Here is a 6628-nt window from a genome sequence, read left to right on the forward strand (position 1 = left end):
AAATTGGAATTGAATTAAAGTTAAATTAATTTATTTTGAATTTATATGATTAATTATTTTAGTTTTTAATTATAATTGATTATTTTAAAGAAATATTTTTTTTATTTTTCGAACTGTAAATGTTTTATACGGTTGATGTGATGTTGCTGACTTGTGTACATTAACACATATAAGCAACGTGTGTTACGCAGTGTGTCCGACTTATTGGTGGCTGCAAAGGCCTACTCATACCACTGACGTAATTCCCCAGTTATGGAATCTTATAGCCAAATTAAAAGTGCTCCCAAAAGCACGTGTCTGCCTGGAGATTGGCCTATAGTGTTCTTCCTGTTGGTGCTCGAGTACGATTTGCTGGCCTGAGTGATGAACTGTGTCCTATTTATAAGCTAGAGATTGAAACGGTCCTACATGCTGTTAGAGATTGTTGTTTTGCTCAGGAAACTTTGTATCTTGTTGGCATAACAGGTACGATTCTTACTATTAATTCCACATATCCGTTACATTGGTTAGAATCTACAATTGTTGTGCTTGGGTTGAATGATTTTGCATGTTTTATTATGTTACTGTGGAACATCTGAAATGGAAGGAATGGACTGGTTTGTGAGGAACGACTTCCGCTCCCATAGGTGATAGTCGCTAATGCTAGAATTCTCCTTCAGGATTTCTTTTCCGCACAGCAGGCAACAACCATGTCATTGTGTCGTTCGGGTGCTTTGGATAACTGGATCCCCCTTGTGGTGATGTTATAAATATTAATGCTGATAGAGCTTACAATTCTACCATAAAGATTGCAGCGGTTGGGGTGGTTGCTAGAGACAACCGAGGAATGGTCTTAGATGGCTTGGCGACTACTTCAGCTAGATGTTTCGATTTGGGATTGGCGGAGCTTCATAGCCTTGCTGCTGCCATCAACCTAGCTTTGGAGGAGGGATAACAACGCATCAATATTGAGTTGGATTCAACGATGGTAGTTTTTTTTTTGCTTGGCAAGAAACAATTTATTAAATTAAAGCAGAAGACAAAGTTCACCTTATGAGCCTCATTGAAAACCTCCCTAAAACATATTGGAGGAAAATAGTGCTACATAAGAGAACAACAACAAGCACTGCTGACCAAAAAACAGAGACCAGAACATCCATCTCATAACAGTACACCATTACATCCAACAAGACCAAAAAAATTAAAAACCAATAAAGCAAAACCAATCGAAAGGGCTTCCTCGACATCATCATCTCATGTAGAGACATCAGTAACATAACCAGTAGGACCATAGTGTGGAACCAGACAAGAAATGCTCGAAGAAGATTCAAGTATCGCAATATTACACTGAAAAATCCAACATTAAACTGAACCTAGAACCAAAGCCGACTATCTCCACAAAAAGAACCAAATCATTAAAGCCTCCAAAGAAGAATCCAAATCAAGCTAGAAGCTAATGTTGAGTTTAATTTTAGAAATCAAGAAAAACACAAACAACCTGCTGCTGAATTATCAAAGACAATGCTCACTAAAAATGTCTAAGAAACCTCCACTTAAGATTCAACACAACAGAAACTAAATAAACACCAACATCCCTCCCTCACAATGATCATCACTTTGCAATTCTTTGGAAAACACAATGCTCTTTGAAACTATATCGTGATTAATACCCCTAAAAGAAACCAATTTGATCGAACTTTATCTCCACGGATCCTCCTACACACTATAATTCACCTTCCAAACCGACAAATAAACCTTGAAAACCCTATGGTTCAGCTTATCAAGACCGCCCACAACAATCCATCTTACAGAAGAACAAGGATCCTTAATTTCAGAGCAAAGATCTTACTATTAAAGAAAAATACCAGAACCAGCTCGGTTGACGTACGAACTCTACATCAAACCACCATCACCCAACATCCTTCTCAACAATAGAAACCATAATAGAAACTTGGACACACAGCAATACAGTATAAAAAATAATCGATGTACTAAATCTATCACTAAGATTGATGAATCTACTTTAGGAATTCATATACGTCCCATACGCGAGAATTGTAAAACAAAATTTGAGTTGTATTGTTTCTTATGTTCGTAGAGATGCAAACTGGGTGGCTCATGGTTTGGCTAAGAGAGCACTCGATTCGAATGGATCCTTTTCTTTGAGATGTATTATTACGACTTCCTTATTACTGCTGTAAAGAACGATTTATTCTCGAATTAATGAATGAACGGTGGGTACTCTTTTCTCCTTATAGGACCCGAACCTTGTGTTGGTAGAACGGGTTTTAATGAAGTCCGTCTTTTCAAAAAAAAAATAGTTAGAGGACAAACAACAAAATCCTATAGTCGGGGAGTATTTTGTAACTTTTAATAGTGATAGAACTTAATAAAGCATCACATTATAGTCAAAGGACCATTTGTGTACTTTAATTTTTTTAATAAAATATTTGGTAAAAGAAAATATATTAAAATATATGGTAAATTACTCGTTTAGTACCAAAATAACAATTTGTAAATAAAAAAGTTGAAACAGGCCAGGACATAAATAAATCGAAGTTTACAAGCATTCAAGTAATGTAGTTCAACATTTAAGTGAAATGTAATCTAGTTCAACATTCAAGCGAAATGTAATATAGGTTAACAACTAGAATAAACACAACATGAACCTAAGAATCACCTTGGATGGTGAATTTCACGCTTGATTTTGTTACATCATCTGTTTCATAGCTTCAAGTTGTTTTTGAAGCTTATCATATTTTGTCTGATATGTTGCTTCTCTATCTGCTTCTCTTGCTTATCACTCTACTTCGCTCGCTTCAACTTCGACTTTCATTTGAGTAATTTTTCATCCACTTCAGTCAACTGTTTTTTAATTGAATAACTTCTGATTGATAAAACTGGCTCTATGATGGTATGTATTGAGGCGAACTGGATCCAAAATATTTAGATGGGAATAACGAATAATCCCTAACAGCGAACTTAACCATATATTTTGGGACCAAAAACTTTAGCAATAACTTGATTTTCAATCTCATCCACATTAATGGAACCATGAGATGAAGTTGTAGCTTCATACTCCATCCTTTTATCACTGAATTTTTCCTAAGAATCAATTAAGAATTTAGAATAAAACTATTATACTATAACTATAAGATTACATGATTCAAATTTTATGTCTAGTAAATATATCATGATTTATGTAGCTCCAGGAGCATAGGAGAGCCATATTTTCTTGTATGTGTCAATTTGAAGAGCTTTATTCGTCCAACTCGATTGTCGGACGTAATTTCCTACAATATAAAATATAAATTAGTAATTACAAAAAAATAATAGGAAAAATGTTCATTACTATGTAATATCATAATTAAAAAAGAATACCTCCTCATGCGCTACACGAGTAAAGCTCTTCGATCAAACTGTGTGAGTAAACTTTTGTTGTTGTCTGCTAGCAATACCAATGCGGTCTCGATCCTACAATTTGAAATTTTCATGACTTATAAATTCAAAATTATAGTGACATAATATTATTTTTAAAGTTCATCATATCTCTCATTTCTTCAAATAATCAATACTATCTATTTTCCAATGCTTGCTTCAAATAATCATATGAGACCTTTGAGAAAATTTATTTAACAAAAAAAAAAAAAAAAGTTAATTGATTTGAATAATATAAGAGTAAACTACACAGGTGACACCTAACTATTGCCCCATTCCACTTTGACCATCGATGCTTAAATTTAATCAATCAGACCACAAAACTATTTAAATGCTTCAATCAACCTAATAACTGTTAACTTTTAATAGAGAGGTGACGTGACAATTAAAAATTTTGGTATAATTACATATTTGGTTCTTAATATTTATACATTCTATTAATTTAGTCATAATTTTAATTTTCCAATTAGATATTGACACTTGTCATCACATGATTGAGAATTAATTTTTAATTTAATTAATTTATTTTTTTATTCACTGAAATTGTAACATGTGCTACTATACGATTGGGTAGAAAATAAATTAAAGAAAGAGCATGCTAAAGAAATATGCAACTAGGGGATTTGAACCCAAGTTCAGGAAACAATACTCATGCGTGAAACCAAATAATTATATCAAGTTTATACATTATATATAATCATAAAGATGTATATTTTTATAATAAAAATGAGATTAAATTTTTATATATTTTAAACTAGATTTTTTTACATATATTTTATAATGATATATATGATTATTAAATTAATTTTGTAATTTAACTAATAATTTTATTTTTTATTAAAATAAACAATTCAATTATTAGTTAACTTAAAAATTTCATTTAAATGTTTTCCCTTCCATTAGTTAGAATAGGTCATATAAAATATGTTTTAAGTTCATACTATGTAGCACAAACCAATTTACCTCAGTGATTAAAGGAATCGTTATTATTCCTAGAGGTCACGGGTTTGAGCACCAGCGACTGCAGTAGAATGATTGAGCGTTCATTATAAAATGATTGAGAATATTTAGAACAAATACTACTTTGTAATTACCTTAGCTTAATAAAAAAAAGTTTATACTAAGTAAAGAGATTGGCTCAATGATTTTATGCATGCTTGAAATTCCTTTGAACTTGGGTTCAAATCCCCTTAATTGTAAGTTTCTCTGTAGTATACTTTTCTTTAATTTCTTTTCTACCCATTAATGGTGACACGTGTCACAATCTGAGTGGATAAAAGATAAAATAAAATAAATTAAAAAATAATTCCCAATCTCGTGGTGACATGTCTTATTATCTAATTGAGAGATTAAATTTATTAAATTGAATTAAAATTATAATTAAATTAATAGAATGTATAAATATTGAGGACTAAATATATAATTGTACCAAATTTTTTAACTGCTACATTACCTCATCTGTTAAAAGTTAATTGCTAATGGTTTGACTGAAGTATTTAAATAGTTGAGTGATTTGATTGATCAAATCGAAACATTGGTGATTAAAGAGAAAAGAGGAAATAGTTGAGTGGTTACTAGTATAGTTCACCATAAGATAATAAGTTATGTATTTCCCACTATAATTAAAAAAGATAAATCATGTGAGTTTGAAACCGACCATGCTATCTTTTCTACAGTGTGGACGGCGAGAATTGCATTTATAAGTTTTGCGAGTCCACTTAATACTTCTTTCCTTTTTGTCTCATAGCTTTGAATTATTGGATCTTCAAGACTTTTAAAGCATGCGCCATAGGTGCCATTTCTTTTCACACTTTTAGTCACAAGAATTGACACATATCATTTCGTTCATTTGTAGTTGTCTATCCATCCACCTCTAGGGCTGTAAACTAGCAGAATTGAACTAAGTATTGTGGAATTTGAGTTGATAAAATTAAACTCGACGCAGTTCGAAATTGTGTGAGTTTAAAATTGTTAAAGTAGATTTGAATTTGAAATAAAAAATTAAAACTCGATTCAAGCATGAAAATTTGCGAGCTTAAAATTGTTAAGTTCAACTCGAACTCGAAATAAAAAATTGAAGCTCTATTCAGCCTTGAAAAAAACTTGAACTTAACAAATTCTCAAGCTTAACTCAATTAAATCTCGAAGTCGAGTTTAATATAACAATCCGAGACAAAAATTTGTATAATAGTAGCTCATGTCGTCTCGATAAAAACTTGAATTGAATCCATTTTATTTGAGTACTACTGGACTTTGACTGAGTCAAACTCAATTAACTCACGATATGTATCTTAGAACCATATTCACATCCCATTGGAAAATTAGGCTAAGAATTAGCTTAGATGATAGAGGATCGAACCATGAAAAATTTGCATAAAAATATTATCCAACTATTAAAATAGATTAAATATTTATTTATTTTTTGTCAAAACTTATATTTAAATTATATTATACCATCATTTTAAGATTATATCAAAATGTTAGAGTATATCGAATCAGATATCCTCGTTAGAAAATCAAATGTTTAACAACTAAATCAAGATATACAATTCTTATATTTTTTAACCAAACTAGTATTTAACTTAAACTATGATTAAAATTAAAGACCAAACTAAAATTACTTTCCCACCTCATTTAAAAATAAATAAACCAATTAAATTATTATTTTTAATGAAATTTATGCATATCATTCTAAAAATAAAATTTATAATTCTTATTTAAAATATAATTATTATTTTTCTTTGAATAAAATTAATAAATATGTTAGTTAATTATTATTTTTGAATAGACACAACTAGCATTATTAAAAATTGAAAATAACCAAAATTACAATAAGAGTTTACAGCTATATCGTAAACTAAATATATAATTTGGACATTTTCTATAACATTGAAACTAGCTACTTTATATCATATAAGGACCATATATAGAAAATGTTAAAAACCTAACCAAAAGAGACGAACAAAAAAATAGATACGAACAAATTTGACTGCATCTTTAAACTAACCACAAAAGGAGATTAAACTTTTAAAAGACCACCGAAAACCACAAATCAGAGCCGATCATCATGAGAAACTATCCACGAATGAAAAATCATGCATCCAAATTCAATCTGAAGGTCTATAACAGGGAAGATCAACATGAATACAAATAAGGACCATCTTTATCAGTTGTGAAGTCATCAAATCCCACACTAAGAAAACATAAATAA

Source organism: Hibiscus syriacus, unplaced genomic scaffold (assembly GCF_006381635.1).
Source record: "Hibiscus syriacus cultivar Baekdansim isolate YM2019G1 unplaced genomic scaffold, ASM638163v2 tig00111095_pilon, whole genome shotgun sequence".
Lineage (NCBI taxonomy): Eukaryota > Viridiplantae > Streptophyta > Magnoliopsida > Malvales > Malvaceae > Hibiscus > Hibiscus syriacus.